Source organism: Poecile atricapillus, chromosome 26 (genome assembly GCF_030490865.1).
Source record: "Poecile atricapillus isolate bPoeAtr1 chromosome 26, bPoeAtr1.hap1, whole genome shotgun sequence".
NCBI lineage: Eukaryota > Metazoa > Chordata > Aves > Passeriformes > Paridae > Poecile > Poecile atricapillus.
In genome coordinates, this window is record NC_081274.1 from 4,920,316 (window position 1) to 4,941,358 (window position 21,043).

Below are 21,043 nucleotides of genomic sequence, written 5' to 3' on the forward strand. Positions count from 1 at the left end.
CAACTGCCCGCAGGCATGAAGGCCATCCGGCACTCACGGTGTCAAGTTGTTTGGAAAAGCAGCCTACCAGCCTTTTCCAGCTTCCCAAATGTTGGGTCAGCACTCCCAGTGCTGGGTGTGATCTTTCATGCACAAACAGCTGAAAATCTTTGGATAGATCAGGCAGTCCTAACACCGGAGCTGTTGTCAATGCCTCCTTCAGTTTGAGGAAGGTCTCCTTCTGTGGTTTGCCCCAGGTAAGCGGTTGTGTCTTCTGGGCTTCATACAGGGGTTCTGCAATTAGTCCACAGTCCATGATCCACGGTACCACTCTGTCATCCCAAGGAAAACTCACAGCTCATGCAGGTTCTGGGATTCTGGAATGGCACAAATGGCTTGAATACGATTAGTACCCAGCTTACACTGTCCTTGTGAGATTTCACAGCCCAGGTAAATCACAGTCTGTTGGGCAATTTGTACCTTTTCTTTAGACACCTTATATCCTCCCATTCCCAGCTGATTTAAAATTTTCAATTGTTACCTTTATGCAGGTTGGTTTCTCTTCTGTAGCTGTCAGTATATCACCAACATACTGTAACAGCAGGTATTGTTCTCTTGGTACTTGCCCATTCTCGGTCCAAATCTCCAGCTCCTTCACCAGCTGGCTTCCAAATAGTGTTGGACTGTTCTTGTATCTTTGTGGGAGTTGTGTTCAGGTGAGCTGAGTTTTCCTTCTATTTTCTGGATTTTCCCATTCAGAGGCAAACAGTTTCCTACTTTCTTTGTCAAGGTGTATGCAGAAAAAGGCATCTTTTAAATCAATTACAGTAAACCATTTCTATTTCTCTTTTACGGATGTTAACAATGTGCAAGGATTAGCTACCACTGGCTAAATACCTTTAGTTATTCTATTATTGCTCTCAAATCCTGTACTAGTCTGTATTGGTCAACACAGAAATTTGGGCTCGAGTGTTAACTACAGAAGCAATAGGTGCATGTTTAGGACTTACTATTGCTGTAATCAGTACGTCTCCAGTTTTGTTATTTCTAGTGAGCATTTTAAATACAACCAACCTCTGCCTCTCTGCTCACCCATGAGAGGCAGAGTTACCAGTTTCCCTGATTCTAAAGCTGTTTGGGCTCCACTCCCAGAAGCTGAGAAGGAGACTGCTTTGGCTCCCAGCCCAGAGCCTGTGGAGCTGTGCTGGGTTATACAATGGGGCATTCGATACAGTGAACTTGGGACAGTGCCAACTAGAGACTACTTTCAGAAACTTTTAAGTGATAAGCCATCCATTATGTTTTTGGAGACCCCTTTCTTTATCTCTAGTGACCACCGATACTGGTGATTAGAGATTTGCTTTCTCCTTTTCTGGGTTTTCATTAAGAGAACCAATGTATCTAACACCCTTTGCTTTCTCTGATTTTTTTTTTTTTCCTTCTGGGATTTTTACAAGTCCATAATTTCAGTTTTCACAAGTAACAACATTGGTAATTCATAACCAACAATTAATTTTCTTTTGTGTATCATTTGTAAGCAGGCAGCTTTCTGAATATTTTTCAGTAGTCGGTTGGGGGTACAAACTATAGCAATAAAGTCCCCCCTTTCCAAGGGGTTAAGCCCCTCTGCCCAATAAGCTGTGTGCTGAGTTAGAGACCATGGGTTATGTCTGTTTCTTCCATGTCCTCATTACCCACTGGATTCCTGTTCTCTAAATTGAATTGGATCATGTCCAGTGAGAGACACTGGGAATACGTATTCTGTCTCTGACTCGTGAGGGAGACGCCCGTACTCCCCTTTTCTTTTCTCTTTTTTCTATTTTTTTTTCCTCTTTTTCTATTTTTAGTGGTTATGTACGGATTGAGATCCTTATCATTGATATAATTATATTCTATTATAATATAGTAGTAATAGTATATTATATTATATTCTAATATAATATATTATATAATTATTATATTATATAATTATGTTATATAATTATATTATCTAATTAAAAATTATATTTTTAATTAGAGGTTTCAAACTAGGACAGCAGTGTTCCCCACAATTTTATCCAAGTTAGCTCTTTTTGAGGGTAAATTTGATTAATGAGAGGGGTTTCCCTCTCTTGTTTCTTTTAGCAAGTCAGCATTCTTTGAATTTTATTATGGAGGGCTGCTCGCAACAGATTGATCTTACTTCTTTCTTCATCCAATTGTTTTTGCAAAGTTTTAACTAGGTTTTGGAGGGAGTCTGTTGATGTGTTTTTCCTCACTTCTTTACTTACAGCGAGTTTCTATAGCTGCTGTAAGACAAGCTCCCAAAACTGAGCAGAGTACAGTTTTATTTTTGTCCAGTTTAAATTTTGTTTCATGTTGTAAAGAGCATACACTGTCAATCATATTTTCCAAATTAAACCAATTATTAAGCACCAGCTTTTCCCTCCTGGAGAAGGTCTGGCATTGTTTTTTGCTAATAGAGCATAACATGCATAAAATGCAGCTTTAACTTCTGCACTGCTGTTTTCAGTCATTTTACAAAGGAAAAACCACTACAGGGAGGTATAAACTTAAATTATACACACACACACACGCAACTTTTTGCTTCCCTGTTTGGGTGAAAAGACCAAATCTGCTTGGGAGGCACTCCTTCAGTTTAAAATTCTGGTTGTCTCTTTGCTACACCAAGCAGTCTAAATTCATACACACAACAAGAACAAAAACAGTCCCGCCCTTTTGCACTAAGAGATCTTTTGTGAAATTCTGCAGACAGAGCCCTCAAGTGAGTGTGGGGTGCTTTTCACCTCGGTGTGTGCAGTTTGTGGGAAATTCGAGTCGCCCCCCTTGCTTTCGAGACACCGCTCACTCTTTTGGGAGTGTCGGGCTGGGTGCGGCTGGAGCGAGACGTCCTTCCCCTAATACAGACTGCACAACAAACCTGCAGCCCCTTCTGTCTGTCAGAAATCCTGTCCGTGACTCCAGTTTAAATGTCAGGATTCAATAACGCGAGTGGGACTCGTGAGAGGTTTGTTTGATCTCAGAGTGCAAAAAGGACACAAAGGGATTTCAGTTTAAATAATAACAACAATAATGTACCTTTATTTTAGTGCCAACAACAAGGCTTATACGATAGAGGAGATAGAGAGAGAGAGAGAGAAAGAAAACAAAGAGAGAAGAGGGGGGTTATAGCTACCAACAGATGAGACGGGGTTGCTGGGGTCTTTTTCTGTGGGAGATCTCGCATAAATTAACTTAGCCTTATGTAATTCTTCCCCAAAGTTACCTTGTTTCCAATGTGCTAATAAGCACCCCAAAGGAGAAGTACCCAGTATGGGAGCATTGCAGCCCAGAACCCTGCTCCATGTCACAACTACAATACACCAAATGCCGAACCTGCGACGCTTTCGCACTCGTCTGACAGACGGCGCCTGGGCAATACCAACAGGAATTCCTTTAGCCCAACCACGCGCAGCTTTCGCTGTGTCTAACTGGCAGGCACCCAAACCAAAGTAAAGCACCTTACCTTTCTCTCCCGGGGACGTTGTGAGCAGCGCAGACGGTCGCAGCCGGATGGGCTCCCCGAGAATCCCTCGGTGCCGGCTGGAGCGTGATCGGGTCGTGAGCGAGCTCAGCAGCACTCACAGGGTCCCATCTGGGGTGCCAAAATATTAGAGCTCAGGAACACACATAATCACAGAATGATTATATGGAGGTGCTTTATTGAAGAGCTCTGGGTATCAGGGGTACACATACCCAAATCTGACCCGACTTGGTTTTGAGTTGAACATGTTTTTACACTCCATCCTTATATAACTTACATATTAATTATTAAACTTATATTGTTCTATTGTACGCATTGTTTTTATCCAAGCATGGATTTCTCGTGATCTCCCCCAGCTTCCTAAATTGTTCCTCATGCTCTTTAAACAATAATTATATCTAATCATATCTAACAATCGTATCATTTATCATCTACTGATTACACAGGTGCAGTTTGACCTGATCTTTAGCGAGCACAAGGCCTAACATTTCCCAGGGCCTACTTTTCCCAGGGCTCGGCAAACTTAACTTTCTTTCTAAGTCTCCAAATTTTCTAAGATTTTAGAACCTTTTACTATCACCCCCATCGTGTCCATCTCGCTGGTGCCCTCGAGCTCCCAGCCCGGCCCCGGCCGCCTGCTCTGCTCCCTGATGGATTTCTCCCCTGCCCACATCCAGCTGAGCTGCTCCCAGGGCCAGCAGCAGCTCTCGGGCCACGTGCTGGCCACTGCCGTGCTCCCCAGCGGGGACTGGAGCCAGCAGCTCCTGGTGCTGCTGGAAACCGCCCCCGGCAATGCGGGCTCAGCTCCAGCTGCCAGGTGGAGCACGTCAGCCTGGAGCACCCCCTGAGCCGGCACTGGGCCACGGCCCGGCCCCCACAGCGCCGGGGGCAGCGGGGGAGGCACTGGGGGGGCCCAGAGGGGGCTGTGGGATCCTGAGAGGAACAGGAGGGGCTCTGGTGGGTCCTGGGGAGGCTGGGAAGAGACTGGCAGTGATTTACCAAAATAGCAATATTGATCCAGTATCAACATCAATCTGTTAATGGACAAAAAACCTCTCCAACAGTTTAAAGTTACAAAGTGGATGTTTAATCACAGCACTGGGTGAGTGTGGGAGTCATCCCCTTAATATGCACTGCAAGTTTACAAAAGCTTCCAGTGTATATTTATTTAAAAAATCTTGAATTTCCAAAAGATGAATACATATTATTACTAATACATATTCACAATTCTAACACCTCCCATTCCCCACTTTGGATTAAAATGCACGGTAATGAGTTTAAAAAGTCATTCTGCCTACGTGATGGGGTCCCTAATTTGAGGAGGGGGTGGTTTTGGTGAGGAGGGGTCATAAAGAGATGAAGGAAAACCGCTCTTCCTCACTCTCACCTTTCTACCTTTACAATGGTGGACATTACAAATGACATTTGGTACAACTCAAATTTCCTCCCTTGTGACTTTTAAATGGGTTTCCAGATGTAAGGTCTGTGATCTTCCTGAACCCGTTTATCAGTTTCTCTTTTCTCATTATAAGCACAGCTGAACAAATATACAATGACAAGTAATTTTTTACCTCAGTCCACGATTCATTATCCCAAATCCTGCTTCTCACTTAATCATTAACTCTAACTACTTCCAGCAAGGCCGATCTCTAGCTAAGATCTCTAATTTTTCTAAAATTGTTCATTGTTTAAAATTAGTGACTCCAAAGGAGGTTTCAGAGGGTCCTGGGTGGGCTGGGGGAGACTGGGAGGGTCCTTGGAGGAGCTTGGGGGTTCTGTGAGAGGTTCTGGGGGTTCCTGATCTCTGCAGATGCATCATGGATGCCGTGAAACATGGCCCACAGCAAGATGCTGACGGGGATTGCAGTCTCCATGTTGGGCTTTATCTTCCTGGTACTGGGGTTAAGCTTCTGCCTGTGCAGGAAGGTGAGGGGGGGTCCTGGGAGTCGTGTCCTCCCCCCCCACAGAGCGTGTGTGCTCCCCTCTGGGCCCCCCAAGCCTGGTGTCACCCCCTTTTCTCTGCCCACACAGCTCCTGAGGCAAAAGGTTCTGGAGGACTGAAAGTCAACAATTCCCACTGTCATTCCGTATCCTGTTGGATTTTCATTCCCCTGCTTTCATCCAGGTGCCCACAGGGAGCCAGGAAGATGTGGAGCCTCCCAGCCAGGTGTCTTCCCAACATGGATCACCAGGACCACGGATCACCAGGGCTCTGCCCAACGGGGGTCACTGGGGATCATCCAACGCCGATCCTCCCATGGGGGATGGAGCTGGAGCAGCGCACGAAGCTCTTCCCGCACTCGGGGCACTCGCAGGGCTTCCCTTAATGGTGCCTCTGTTGGTGTTGGGTCAAGGCTGAGCTCTGTGAGAAGCTCTTCCCACACTGGGGACACTCGTAGGGCCTCTCCCCAGTGTGGATGCGCCGGTGGACGGTGAGGTTACCGTTGCGGTTGAAGCCCTTCCCGCAGTCGGGGCAGCGGAAGGGCCTCTCCTCTGTGTGAATCCGCTCGTGTCTGAGGACATGGGAGCTGCGCTGAAACCTCTTCCCACACTGAGGACACTCAAAGGGCCTCTCTCCAGTGTGGATGAGCTGGTGTGCTCTCAGGGTGGAGCTCCGCCCAAAGCTCTTCCCACATTCCAAGCAGGTGTAGGGCCGTTCCCCTGTGTGGATCACCTGGTGTCTCATCAGGTCAGAGATATTTCCAAAGCTCTTCCCACATTTCCCACACTCGTAGGGCTTTTCCCCCGTGTGGATCCTCTCGTGATTCCTCAGGTTGGAGCTCTGGTTGAAGCTCTTCCCACATTCCCCACACTCGTAGGGCTTTTCCCCAGTGTGGATCCTGTGGTGCTGGAGCAGGTCAGAGCTCTTTCTGAAGCCCTTCCCACATTCCAAGCACTTGTGGGGCTTCTCCCCCAGCTCTGAGCTCTGGCTGGATCTCTGGCCGTGTTCTTGGCACTGGGGGGATCTTTCCTCCTCGGAGCTCCCTGGACTGGGTTCACAGCCCCTCCTCGTGTGGAATCTCCAGGGCTTTTCCTCATCCTCCTCCATCTGGACACGGTTTGGGAACGTAAAATCCTGGTTGGGGGGAAATAAACAATAGGAGAGCGCCTTGTGCTGGGGGTTTCTCCTTGCCCAAGTTCATCTCAGAAAGTCATTGGGCATCTTGTGTCTGAAAGAATCTCTAAAACACCAGCATTCAGCCCAAACAAGAAAACACTGATCAAAAACTAATCAAACAACAAGATTCAGCCAAAACCCCCTGCAGAACAGAAAGGTTCAGCCCTCACAAGAAACCAAAGCACCAACGTATAGCCCAGTAAAACTCAGAAATACCAAAACTCAGCCCCAAGAAAATCCTGGATCCCCCTCCCCAGTCACCTGCTGCATGTGGGGTGGCAACACTCCTGGGGTGGGGGAACGGAAGATACAGGGATGAACTTTATGCTGCTTCCTCTCCCTGCTCCTCCCCCTCCTGTGCCCCTGCTCTAATTCACACTCCGCCTCGTCCTTCTGCAAAACCCCAGGTACATATTTTGATCGTTTTGTTCATCAACCCTGCTTCTCCTTCCCTTCTCCTCCTGCCCCCAGGCCCAGCACCCACTGCCGCCTCCCTCTTCCCCCCCACTCCCACAGCATCCCACCGCAGGGGCACGGATGGAGCTGGGCCACCTCGGCCTGGGGCAGCGCTGGGCTCTCGGCCGCTTCCGCCCGCACTCGCTCCCCACTGCAGCCGCTCCCGCCACCACAGCGCGGGGGGGCCCGGCCTTGGCGCTCCCCCCTCCCACCTCCCCAAATTCCCCTCAAGGGGGGCGCCAAGGCCCGGGGGGGAGGGGCGCAGCTGGGCTCCAGCTGGGGAACGCTGGCAGCTGCGGCTCTGCCTGGACACTGATGAGTCATCAGCGCCGCGCGCTCTGATTGCCTCAGCCCTGCCTGAGCCCTGCGCCTGCACCAAGGGGGGACACCCTGCTCCAGGGGGGATGGCCCCAAAACGGGGGAACCCCAGCAAAGGAACAACAACAAAGGCTCTTTACAAACTGATCCCGTCAACCTCATTGCACATAGGGCCAGGGACGTGGACATAAGGAAGGGACAGGAGGAACCATGAGCTGCAGAAAATGTTATTAATTGATGACACAGACTGCTGCTCAGCCAAGGTCCTGCTAAATTCATGAACTGCCAGAAGAACAACAAAGACTTAACACAGCCATCAATATCGCTGGCTAAACAAAAGTGGGGTGCATATTAAGGGGGTATGTAGGAGGTGCATTGGGCAGTCTGTACCTCTCCAGTACTTCAGCCAATGGGGAAAGGGAGAGGGAGATGTGGCCAAGAAAATTCGGATGAAAAGGAGGCTCTGTCTGCCAACAACTGGAGAAATCTCATTAGAAATGTCCCAGGGCCTCATCCTTTTTTATGAATGAAATTACTGTTACAGGACTCCTCTGTCTTCCTTGTGGACAGAAACCTCTGGGGATGTCAATTTTTCCACACACCTTGGGGCTCCTCCGCAATTCCTTCCACCGTCCGGGCCGGCGGGCACTGAGTGCAGCTGAAGGTGCCTCACCCAGTTTGGGGGATCGGCTCCCTCGGCTGGCGGCGGCACCGGGGATTGATTGGGTACCCGAGAGTGAGCAGGAGACAGACAAGTGACGGATCAGGGGGGCTCTCAAGAGTCGGCAGGGAGAGAGCACTGAAAATCTCAGCAGTGACTCCAGTGGGATCTTTGAGGAGTAAACATGGCAGGGCACCCAGGGAGGGGACAAAAGGGAAAGCCACAATGGGGTCCCAGCAAAAGAGATGAGGATCCCAAAATATCTCTCAAGGGTCCCTTGGGAGCACGTGGAGGTCGTTTGCACATTCTCCTAGAGCTAACTAGGGACATGGACACCCAGGGGGACAACAAGGAAAACTGAGTCAGGATTTAGACAACAGGGGATGGATGGTGTTGGTGTGCTGGGAAGGGATTGGCTGAAGGGGAGTGTGCAGGAATGTGCTTAAGGGAAGAAGCAGCAGGAGCAGTCTATGGGGTAAAAAAAATGATGATGGAAAAGAAGAGGAAGAGAAAAATACTGAGGACTGGGATGTGTTTCAGAAGGGTCTTATCCTCAGAATTTCCCACCTGACTCAGATGCTTTGTATCCCAGTTTTCCAGGACAGGAAAAGAAGGAGGTGAGGATTTCAGGGGGTTTCTCTGAGCTGGGAGCGGCAGGAGCGGGCGCAGAGCTGCGGCACCGGGAGCACGGGCTGGGGGCCTGTGGGGAGCTGTGGGGCCGGGCCGGGGCTGTGGGGCAGCCGGGGCTCAGTCCCGGGCGCTGCCTGACCCCAGCACCCCCCGGGCAGGGCCGGCAGTGGCCCCCGGCCCCCAGGAGGCTGCGGGACGCCCCGGCCGCTGCCCGGCCCCGTGGAGCTGCCGGCCCTGCCCGCCGGGGGGGCCGCCTTTGGACACTGCGGCAGGACAGGGACCGGCTCTGGGATACGGGCTGGGGAGGGGAGCCTCAGCACAGCCAGCACCAGGAAGGAACAGCTCACAAATGGGGATTAGACCTGCAAGGATCCAGATGATCTTTTAAGCATTTTCTGCTGGGTCCCTGCAGAAAGGAAGGATTTTGCAGAAAGCTCAGCAGCTGCCACAGGATGAGCACCCACAGGCACTGAGGGGGGCTGCAGCAGGGCCACAAGAAGCCCCTGCAGCACTTGCTCACAAAGGCTCAGCAGCTGAATGCAGCAAGGGATGAGCAAAAGGCCAAGCTGAAGGCAAAGGCCATGGCACAGTTCCTATAGCCCCTGAGGGATCAAGCCCAGGGCCCAAGGGGGCCCCAGCACCCAGGGGACACCCTCGGCCACAAGCACCTGGCACAGGCATTGCCCTCCTGGCCAGGGGACAGCCCACCCAAACAGCCCCTGGCAAGGAATCAGCCTTCCAGCTGCAGGGCACAAGGACACTGCAAGCACAGACAGGAGCACCCTCAGCACCAGCAAGTCCAGCCCTTGATGGACACGGATTCTTAGCGGTCTCACAGCTCCCATTCCACCAGGGACCCACCACACTGCAGCCCTTGGGAACATCCAGGGTGGCTCTGGATCCAGAGGAGACCTTTCCTGATGGGCACAGGGGCCTCTCTATCCACTCAGAATCTTACACCTAAAGGTGTTAAGGAATATTTTAGCTATTAAGGCACTAAGTGGGAAAGATGAGTGGGTGTGTTTTATTGAAACACTATTAGCAGATGTGTGGAATGGGTTTAAAATGCAGGAATTTTTATTTGCTCACAATTGTGATTGTAATTTACTGGAAAGGGATTTGATGGCTAAATTGGGAATGCAAATTAACGTTGCAAAAGGCTGTTGTACCTCTGTGTCAAATGTCTGGCAGAGCCAGAATTGGAATTGTAAGAGCTGGATTGAGGATTCTCTTTTCCACCCAGAACATTGCGTGAATTTTTTACACCCAGATAGCCTCAATGTTATGGGGTGGACATAAGAAAGAGAACAAAACTTAACAAAATGAAAAAAATAAAATGATTGATGCCCCAACCAGAAATCTGGGCTCTTCCAGACTCAGAAATCTGAATTGCAAGGGAATATTAAACAGGCCACCCCTGAGCCTGCACTGAAGGCAACGCAGCAGCAGCCAGGGCTCCCCAGCGGGGGAAGCCCCTGGGCCTGCCCACAGATCCTCTGCTCAAATCCTCGGCCTGGCCACCCTCCTTTGCCATCTCCAGCCACTGCGGGACAATCCTTGCTCTCACTCTTGCAGCTTCAGCCCTTTCTGTGCCTGCCCTCGCCACAGCTGCTGGGGAAGGCACCGGGACAATTCCACTCTGCCTCTCAATTACACTCACACTCTGCCCTGCCTGGGATTAGCGGCTGGGAAAATAGACCAACTTTAAAATGGCTTAAAAACTTATTTCTCTGGTCACACTAGGTTTGTCTTTGCCTTGGGGAAAGGAATTTTAATGTTTCTTTTCCACCACTCAGCAGAGATGTGTTTAACATCTCAACAGACTGCATAAAGGTAACAATTGAAAATTAAAATCGCTGGGAATGGGAGGATATAAAGTGTCTAAAGAAAAGGCACAAATTTCCCAGCAGACTGTGATTTACCTGGGGTGTGAAATCTCACAAGGGCAATGTAAGCTGGGTACTAATCATATTCAAGCTATTTGTGCTATTCCAGAACCCCAGAACCTGCATGAGCTGTGAGATTTCCTTGGGATGACAGAGTGGTACCACCTGTGGATCATGGACTATGGACTAATTGCAGAGCCCCTGTATGAAGCCCAGAAGACACAACCGCTTACCTGGGGCAGACCACAGAAGGAGGCCTTCCTCAAACTGAAGGAGGCATTGACAACAGCTCCAGCGTTAGGATTGCCTGATCTATCCAAAGATTTTCAGCTGTTTGTGCATGAAAGATCACACCCAGCACTGGGAGTGCTGACCCAACATTTGGGAAGCTGGAAAAGGCTGGTAGGCTGCTTTTCCAAACAACTTGACAACGTGAGTGCCGGATGGCCTTCATGCCTGCGGGCAGTTGCAGCCACTGTGATGCTGATCCAAGAAGCCAGGAAACTCGATGGTAGACACACAGATGTCTATGTGCCACACATGGTGACCACTGTTTTAGAACAAAAGGGGGCCATTGGCTATCTCCAAGCTGGATGATGAAATTCCAGGTAATCCGAACCAAGCAGGATGATGTCACACTAAAGACAGCTAACCTTCTGAATCCAGCTTTGTTCCTTACCAGCAAACACATCTGCCCAACGAGCAGAACTGGTTGCTTTAACCAGGGCATTAGAGATGAATGAAGGGAACAAAGTAAATATCTAGACTGATTCAAAACATGCTTTTGGAGTGGTGCATGTACATGGGGCACTGGGGAAAGAAAGAGGACTGCTGTCTTCTCAAGGCACACACATTAAACATCAAGATGCAGTCCTGCAATTAATAAAAGCAGTACAAAAGCCTGAACAAGTAGCAATCATGCACTGTAAAGCTCACCAATCAGGAAACTCCAAAATTCATGAGGGAAATTGGAAAGCAGACTGGACAGCCCGACAAGCTGCTCGAGAAGTGCAAACTGCAATAGCATTGATACCTTTAAAAACTAATGTATCTCAATTCAATTTACCCCCAGAACCAAAATATTCAATAGAGGATGAGAAATTGGGACGCTCACTGAATGCACAGAATTCAGAAGGGTGGTATGTGACTACACAGGGACAAGTAGTGGTACCCCCTCGATAATGACAGAAGTTCTAAAAATTAAACATAACAAATGTCATTGGAGTGCAGAGGCATTGGTGAAATTGTTAAAACAAAGTTTAAGTTCAGTACAGATGTCAACAATGGCAAAATCAGTAATGTCAAAATGTGAAATTTGCTTAAAGAACAATCCAGTGGCTAGATGACAGGCACAATTAGGGAAAACCAGGAGATTATTGGCAAGTAGATTTTGTAGAATTACCAAGAACACGAGGATTCAAATATCTATTGGTAGGGCTTGACACATTTTCAGGATGGCCAGAAGCTCTTCCCTGTCACACAAATCAAGCAAAGGAGACAGTCAAGTGGTTACTGCAAGAAATCATTCCAAGATTTGGGGTGCCTCTAGGAGTATCATCAGATAGGGGCCCACATTTCACAGCCACAGTAGTGAGGGAGGTGAGTAGGTTACTGGGAATAGCTTGGGATCTCCATACACCATGGAGACCCCAATCCAGTGGACAGGTAGAGAGGATGAATCAGACATTGAAGAGGCAAATCAGCAAAATATGCCAAGAGGCTAAATTGCAGCAGCCACAAGCTTTACCAATAGCACTGCTGAGGATTCGGATAAAGCCTAGAAGCGGGATGTCAGTCAGTCCTTATGAGATATTGGATGGGAAACCATATGAATCCCCTGAACCTAATCCAAATGTACATGTTACAGGGAAGCAAGAGGTGTAGAATTATGTTCTGTCTCTTGGAAAAGCTTGAGCTCGACTTCGGAGCACCCTTGTGTGGAACAGGCCGCTGACTCTTGAGAATCTAGTTCATGACATCCCCCCGGGAGATGAAGTGTACGTTAAAAGCTGGAAGGAAGAACCATTAAAAGAAAGGTGGAATGGACCCTATCAGGTACTGTTAACTACCTTGACAGCAGTCAAAGGAGCTGGACTGGATCCCTGCATACATTACACCAGAGTGAAGAAGGTTTCCCCTGCACTGTGGACTGCACAAACTGTAGGACCAACAAAGCTGCAGATAAAGCGGGTTTGATTGTTTCAAATGTCTAGGTTGCTAGTGACTGGAATGGTGATTATTTTATGGCCTTTAGGACCATCAGCTGGAATCAAAGTTACCTTGGGATGTGAAATGCAAAAGGATCAGCTGACAACTCTTCATTTGAGAATGAAGAGGGATGTGGGGGTGCAGCCAGAAACACAAGTGATAAAAGTCTCTAATACTATTCAGGCAGAAAATGGGATGATTGCATTAATTAAAGATTTTGCCAACGTGCAAAACACCAGCAAAATAACTGCCTGTCTGCCAATACCAAAGGCAGCAGGAGACCAAATAAATTGGGGAATTATAACATCAAAATTACCTGAAATACAAAAGAATAAAAATGAAAATGTGAGTTGTGTATTGCAAATAGATTACGAGTACCCAAATAAGACAGTGTTTGAAAATGCTGTGAAGCCAAAGTATTCATCTAGATGGGATTGTCATGAAAATGGAGGAAAGTATGAACCAAAACTAGGCTGGTATGGGAGATTAGGGAATTATGGATGGTGTTATGAAAAGGTAGCAAAGGTCATTAAAGAAAAGATTCCAGTATCAAAGTGGAAGTGTGAAGGACAGGAAGGAAAAGATCGGGCTGAAGCTTGGGACAGTGCATGGTCAATGAGTGTGCTTCAGAAATTCCAATCCATGGCAGATAGCCCTTGGTGCATTAAGTGGGAAGGCTCTGAAAATGAAACAGATCCAGGGGTATGGAACACTGCAACCAGTAGTAGAATGGAGGCAGACAAAGTGAATTGGTGGGTATGGAACAAAACTTAGGACTGTACTTCTGATGATGAAGAAATAAAACAAATGCCACCACTCGTGGTAGCTCTGCAAATTGGATGTGCCTGCAGAAGAATCAAACATAAACAAGGGGAAATAAATGACAAGATAGGACAAGTGATCCAAAAGGTAATATGTAGCACAAGTACAATTCAGAGTCCAGGCCAATTTGGATGGGCAGCAATCGATGGCACCTGGACAACACATTTGCCTGTAGGTAAAAAAGTAAAAGAGATTACTTTAGGCCTCCCCACCTTATGCCCAATTTGGAAAAGGTCCCCATTCAAGGGAGAGCTGAACTTCTGCAAATAAGGATGATACGAGAAGTTCAGGAAAACAAAGCTGAAGATGAAGAAAGATGGCAGGAACCCTCCAGCAGTGTAAAATCTGAGTGGGCCCTGGAATCCTTGTTTGGTCCAATAGCAAATTATAACAATAGAAAGATGTTGTACAAACTTACAGGCCAGGTAGAAAGATTGGCAAGAGTTACCAAAGAGGGATTTAGAGAGCTAAATGTACAATTACAAGCCACAACTAAAATGACCCTGCAAAACAGATTGGCTTACAATATGTTATTGTTGAAAGAACACGGAGTATGCGGGTACCTAAAAGGACAAATTGATCACTGCTGCATCCACATCCCAAATGGAACTGCAGATGTAGAACACAACATTAATCAATTAAAACAAATAGAACAGGAAGCACAGAAAGAGAGGGAAGATCTGACCACAAGTTGGGTAGATAAAAGTTTTGAAGGGTTGGGATGGAATGTGAGCTCCTGGATCAAATCTATTCTTGAGAGTCTGATAATCCTACTGATTGTGTTCTTAGCAATCTGGTTAATCTGTGGAGTTCTGAAAGGAGAGATAAAGAAAAGAGTATCCTGGAACCAGAAGATAATAAAGGCACTGACACGGGACAGAGATCCACATCCGCATTTGTCATCTCCAAGTCCTCCAGAGTGTAACAACGCTTACGACAACTGTGGATTCGAAGATGAACATCAAGTATAAACTCAGAAAAAGGACTGTATAGAGTGAAAGCCTTGCACTTATTATAGCAAAGTGGAATGGGGGGAAATATGTTACTATGGGATTAAATGTTTCTGAAAATGTTTCTTAAAATCATGTAGAGGTAGGCCACAACAGTGCTTGGTATTAGGCATGGTCTAGCAAGCTGAAATGTTTACGGTAACGGGAACTGGTACTTGGGGTCTCCAAGATACCCACCCAGAGATAAGATTCGGACATGTTAGTGCAAGGATGAGTTAAGTCTCATGAAGCAATATGGACAAAGTAAATGAAGCAATATTGATAAGGTTGTTATAGTGATTACTGCTACAGCTGAAATTGTAGAAATATGTGCACTTTGGATAAAGATGATGGAGCTAGATTTGGGTTGCTGATACCCCTAGTTCCCACACACTTCAATAAAGCACCTGCACATAATCAGTCTGTGATTATGTGTGTTCCTGAACACTAACAAAGAGAGATCAAAAACTTCCAAAACACCAAAATTCTGATATCACCCAAAATAGTAAGATTCAGCTCCCACAAAAAAACAAAACACCAACATTCAGCCCAAGAAAGGTCAGAAACTCCAAGATTCAGCCCCGTGAAAATTGTGGATCTCCCTGCCCGGGCACTCGCTGCATGGGGGGGTGAGAGGGGCAATGAGGCCGGGCCGGAGCAGGGGGTGCCTGAGAGAGGCCCCGAGCCCGGGGGAAGCCCCTGCAGAGCCATGGAAGTGGCTCCTGGCCGGACTCGGGGATCCCCCTGGCGATCCCCGCTGGAGCAGCCTGCTCCTGAGGGACTCTGGCCCCTGGCAGGGACCCCAGGCTGCAGCAGGACAAGGATTCCTGTCCCTCAGGGGGAGGCACTGACATGACCTGACTGTGACCCCCATCCCTGTGCCTCTGGGCGGGGAGGGGGACGGAGAGGGGCAGAAAATTAAGCCCGGGAAGGAGGGACAGCTGGGGGGAAGATGGATTTCCGTAGGAATTACTTTGCTTCTCGTCTTCTTGTTCTGACATGTTGGATAATAAATTCAATTAATTTCCCCAAGTCAGGTGTGCTATGCCCGTGACCAAGGACTGAACTCTCCCCACCCTCATCCAGACCCCCGAGCCTTTCCTTGTGTGTTCTGCTCCCCGCCCGGGACAGGAAGCAGAGTCACAGAGTTTTGGCCTCGCTCCGGCATAGCCCTGCTCCATCCCGGACTCACCCCCAGCTCGCAGCGCCCTCAGCTCCCGGGCACCCCGAGCTCCCGGCGCTTCAGCGCAGCGGCGCTTCCTTGGCCTCCTGCCCGGGCCGGGCCCAGCGCCGGGGCCGCTCCTCAGCCCAGGCTGCCGAGAAATGGCGGAGCTCAGCCCAAGGCAGGCGAGGCCGTGCCGTGTGCAGAGCCCGCCGCTGGCTGCGATTGGCTGCTTCTGCCGTCACTCGTGGCTCTGGCGCGCGCTGATTGGGCAGAGCGGGGACAAGCCCGGCCCCGCTGGCGCCCCCAGGGCGGCCGTGGGGCAGGCGCGCCGCCATTGCCGGAGCGTCTGTGCGGGCCCGGCAGCGGCGGCAGCAGCGGCCGGAGCCCGGTGAGGCAGCGGCGGAGCTCGGAGGCGGCCCCGGCCATCGCAGGTGGGAGCCGCGCTCGGTTCTGCGGGGGCTCGGGGCTCGCTGCGGGCCCGGGAGGGGGCGGCAGGGGGCTGTGGCGGGTGGCTTGTGCCGTGGCCGGCCCGTGTTGGCCCTGGGCTGAGGGCGCTGCGGGAGCGGCTGCCCGCGGTCTCCTTGCCGCTGGGGCCTCGGCAGGAGGCGGTGGCGGAGCAGCGCTGGCTCGTCCCGCTTCGTGTCGGGAGGCCGGAGGTGGCTGCGCTGTGCCCGGGGCTGGGCGGGAAAATTCCCGGCGCCAGAGGTTTGTGTGGCCCAAGGAGCCAGAGGAGTGGTGTGCGAGTGACTTTATTGCTGCCCAAAGGGAGAGGCCATGGGCCATTTGCCATGCGCTCTCTCCAGTTGTTGGAGGACGCGGCCTCGTTTTTGTCCTGATTTTCCCGGCCGCATGTCCCTGTCCCTTTGCCCAACACTGGCGGAGGTGCTTGGAAGGTTCAGCCTTCCCGATCCGCCTGCTGCATGTCCTTTTTGTATAACACCCGATATTCCTGGCTCTGTGAAGTGTTTGTTCTTCTGGAAGTTCAGGAATGTGTTGGGACTTGGTCTGAGCAGCAGTCCTTGACAATTAGTAACATTTTCTGAAACTGGTGATTTCTCCCACTGCTTCCTTATGTACAAGTCCCTGACCCCATCTCCAAGCAGATTCACTCATTGCCTGTGTTTTTTCTTCCTGGGTCTTTGGTTTTGGGATTGCTCTCAGTGCCCTCATTCTCTGTCCTTTTGTAGCCGTTTGTGGCTCAGGAGGCCTGGCTGCCACCTGCATCCCCTTGCTCAGCTGCTGAATGAGCTGCACTCAGCAAGGTGTGGTGCATGGTAAAAAGATGAGAGTTGCTGTAGCACATGAGAGGAGAAACAGCATTTGTTTAACCCATGGTCTGCCAGGGAAGCACAAAACCGTGTCCCATTCCCATCCTTTCCACATTTGGACAAGTACATGAGCTGCTTTGCTGTTTCCTTTGTTATCTGTTTTACTGCTTTTCCATTGCCATCTATCTGCCAAGAGTAGTTTGAGTTACTTAACTTTTCCACAAACTCTGCCTCGATTTTCTGCTAATAGATAATGTGATCCCATCCCATGGTGAAATGTTGTGTTCCTCATGTGGGTGGATTGGTTGGGAGGAAGGTCAGGAGCTGGAGCTGTGTGGTTGGTTATTATTTCAATGACATCCTGTTATCTAATTATGCTGTTGAAATGATAAACTGATTCTTTGGTACCTGATATGAATTCATCAGCGTTCCCAGGGTCAGGTCCATGGTGTTGCAGGATTTGTTCTGGTGATCGTTCGTCTTTTCCCCAGTTTTGGGTGCTCCCTCCTGATATGCGAAATAAAAAGAGCTCTATAACTCGCAGAGTAGTTATAAGAGTAGGTATGAATTTATTCAGCGCTGAGATGCATGGGGGATATCTCCTCCGAAAAGCATGCACACCTTTTTGATTTGGTTTTCTCTTTTTATCTTTTACAGACTAGGTTTACAAGATACACCTAAAACGTATTCTTTTTGTAACTCTGCTTGTCCTCACTTCATGTTACGATTAACTCCATGCCTCTTTCATTCCTCTGGCCACCTTTTGGAACTTTAAATCTGTTCTTTCCGGCTTAGGGTCTGAAGAATCTCCTTTATCTTGTGGTGCCTTTGTCTTTGCACCTTGTTTGTGTATTCTGGCTCCTTATCTTACCTTGCAGTCTGACTCTTTTCTTGTTCTTGTGGATCAGCGTGTCAGGGTATGGTTTTTGTCAAACCCCCCTTTTAGTCAAGCATTTCTTTGTGTTTATTTCCTACTTTTTAATTTCTGTTTCACTCCAGCCAGGGCTGCATCAATTGCCAGCTTTTCTCTCATTAAATCATCACATACTTGGATTCCCAACTGTCAGGAAAATTAATCCACAAACACTAGAGGTTTATGTCCAAAAAGGAGACAGAGGAGTCCTTTTTCTTTATTCGAATAAAGGGAGAGGCCATGGGGCATTCCCCTGGGGTCTCTCAAGTTTTTGGAGGGCGCAGCCTCCTTTTTATCCTAATTCCCGGCCGCTTGTCCCTTCTCTCTTTCCCCATAGGCTGAGGTACTTGAGAGGTACAGGCTTCCCGGAACGCCTGATACCGGCGGTGATACCTTTCTCCCCCCCCTCTCCATGCATAATCCCTTCTTAACTTTTATGGAATTCATAGTGTTCTGTTAGTGCCCCTTTGATCTTCTACTGGAATCCATCCCATTGTTTCTGTCGTCTCTCACTGATAGTACATCTTATCAACTGACCCACAGCTTGTTTGTAAAGACAAACCCATCATTCCTCTCAGTTTGAAGGGGGAAAGGATATTTGGAGCTCACTCGAAGTATCCTTGGGGACCCCTGTTCCTTTTTCTGGGCACGGGCCGGGCAGAGCGATGTCTGGATCTTGCAGGACTCCAAAGCTGACCTGAGATGCCCGGTACCGGCAGGGGGAGGGGAGCAGCGAAAAGGGGGGAGCCCCGGGAGTCCCGGAGCCTGAAATGGGGGCCTGGAGAGGGGGAACCCCGAGAGCCAGGAGTGAGGGGAGCCTGGAGAAGGGGCAGCCCGGAGAAGGGATGAGCCTGCACAGGGGGAAGCCCTGGGACACCAAAGTGGGGACCCCAGGGAAGGGGAACCTCAGGGAGGGATTTTTTCCTATGATGTTTTGATGTTTTCTGATGTTTTGGAGGTTTTCATGGACACAAGATACCTGATGACTTCTAGAGATGGACTTGGGCAGGCGGAACCCTGAATCCTAGGTGGTCACCCCTTGTTTTTCTCCCCAAACCAGACTTCTCATTCCCAAGCATTAGACGAATGGAGGAGGAGGAGAAGGCAGAGAGGAAGATGCTCTGGGACCCCCAGGCAGGTGAGGTGGAAGTCACTGCCCCTTTCCCCCTCTCTTCTGCTCCATCTCCCAGCCCAGGATGGCCCCCGACTGAAGGACAACCCTGCTGCAGATGCCTTCCTGCCAGGGACAGACTGGGCAGAGCTCCTTCGCCTTCCCTGTGGCTTGGAGACAAATCCCATCCCCTCCTTTTCCTTCCTTCCTTCCTTCCTTCCTTCCTTCCTTCCTTCCTTCCTTCCTTCCTTCCTTCCTTCCTTCCTTCCTTCCTTCCTTCCTTCCTTCCTTCCCTCCTTCCCTCCTTCCCTCCTTCCCTCCTTCCCTCCTTCCCTCCTTCCCTCCTTCCCTCCTTCTCTCCTTCCCTCCTTCCCTCCTTCCCTCCTTCCCTCCTTCCCTCCTTCCCTCCTTCCCTCCTTCCCTCCCCTTGTTCCTTCCTCTTCTTGTTTCTCTTCCTTCTTGATCCCTTTCTTTTTCCCTTTTTTCTTACTGTCCCTTCCTCTCCTTCATCCTTCTCTCCCCTCCTTCTTCTCCTTGTTCTTCCCTTCTTCCTTCCTCGCTCCTTCCTCCCCTTGTCCTTCCTCCCCCAGGCACTGAGCTGCAGAGGGAGACCAGGGAGGACAAATCCCCGCAGCAGAACCTCGTGGATGAGGCCGTTTTGAGCAGCTCCAAGGGGCAGGAATCCAATGGGGAGGAAATGCCAAAGGGATCCCCCACAGGGAGGGGCTCCAAACCCATCCCAGGGTGCTCTGAGGAGAAAAGACCCCCCCTGTGCTTCATCCAGAGATACAGCCTGGTGGTCCATGAGCAGCTTCACGCCGGGGAGAAGCCCTACAGGTGCTTGGAATGTGGGAAGAGCTTCAGCCACACCTCCCACCTCTTCATCCACCACCAAGTACACACGGGGCAATGGCCCTACCAGTGCTTGGAATGTGGCAAGAGCTTCAACTGCACCTCCCATCTCATCCCCCACATGCGGCAGCACACAGGGGAACGGCCCTACGAGTGTGGGGAATGTGGGAAGAGCTTCAGCCTGAGCTCTGTCCTGGTCTAGCACCAGAAGCTCCACTCTGGGGAACGGCCCTACAAGTGCTTCGGGTGTGGCAAGAGCTTCTGCCAGAAATCCAGCCTGATCAGCCACCAGAAGAGCCACAGTGAGGAACGGCCCTACGAGTGTCCTGAGTGTGGGAAAGGATTTCAGACCAGGTCAAATCTCCTGAGGCATCAAAAAACACACACGGAGGAGAGGCCCTTGTGCTGCTGACTGCAGGAAGGGCTTCAAAGACAACTCCCACCTCACCGTCCACCAGCGCATCCACACTGGGGAGAGGCCCTACGAGTGTCCCCAGTTTGGGAAGAGCTTCTCCACCACATCTAACTTGACCCAACACCAACCAGCAGTAAGGGTGGACTCACTGATTGCACAATTTTGATTTCCTATTGCCCAAGGGTGTCTTCCACAGCCAAATGGTGATGAAGTGGGGCAAAGATCAAGGTTTTGGAGACAGTGGGGTGGAAACGCCTCCAAAAAATCTTCTTTCCTCCCACTCAATCACAGGGATGCTCAGCCAGCAGAAAGAAATCCTTTTGTTTTGGCCTTGATTTGCTTATCATTTCTTTCCTTTAAAATATCTAATTTTGTGGTAGAAATAAAGACATTGAATCAAGACACGGGTGAGAACATTGTGGGACGTGGAGAGTGACATGGTGACACATGGACAGGGATGTGGCCTTTCATGAGGACATGGGGGGACACGGGCACAGATGGAGACGTGGGGGACAATGCCAGGGATGGAAACATGGTGGGGACACAGCCATGGGTGAGGACATGGTGGGCCATGGCCAGTGACATGTGGGGACATGGCCATGGCCGCTGTCATGGGGGGAACTTGCAGGGGCTGTGGGGGATGCTGGGTTTGAGGGAGTTGAGGGTTCCTGGCAGGGACTTGGGGCTTGCTGAGGGCTTTGGGGAGCCCAGGCCGAGCGGCTGCGGCTG

General features: G+C 49.8%; 1 pseudogene; it reads right to left on the minus strand.

The window, feature by feature from the left end:
• LOC131588457 (zinc finger protein 729-like) overlaps positions 1-21,043 on the minus strand; it is a 298,116-nt pseudogene that overhangs the window by 138,066 nt on the left and 139,007 nt on the right.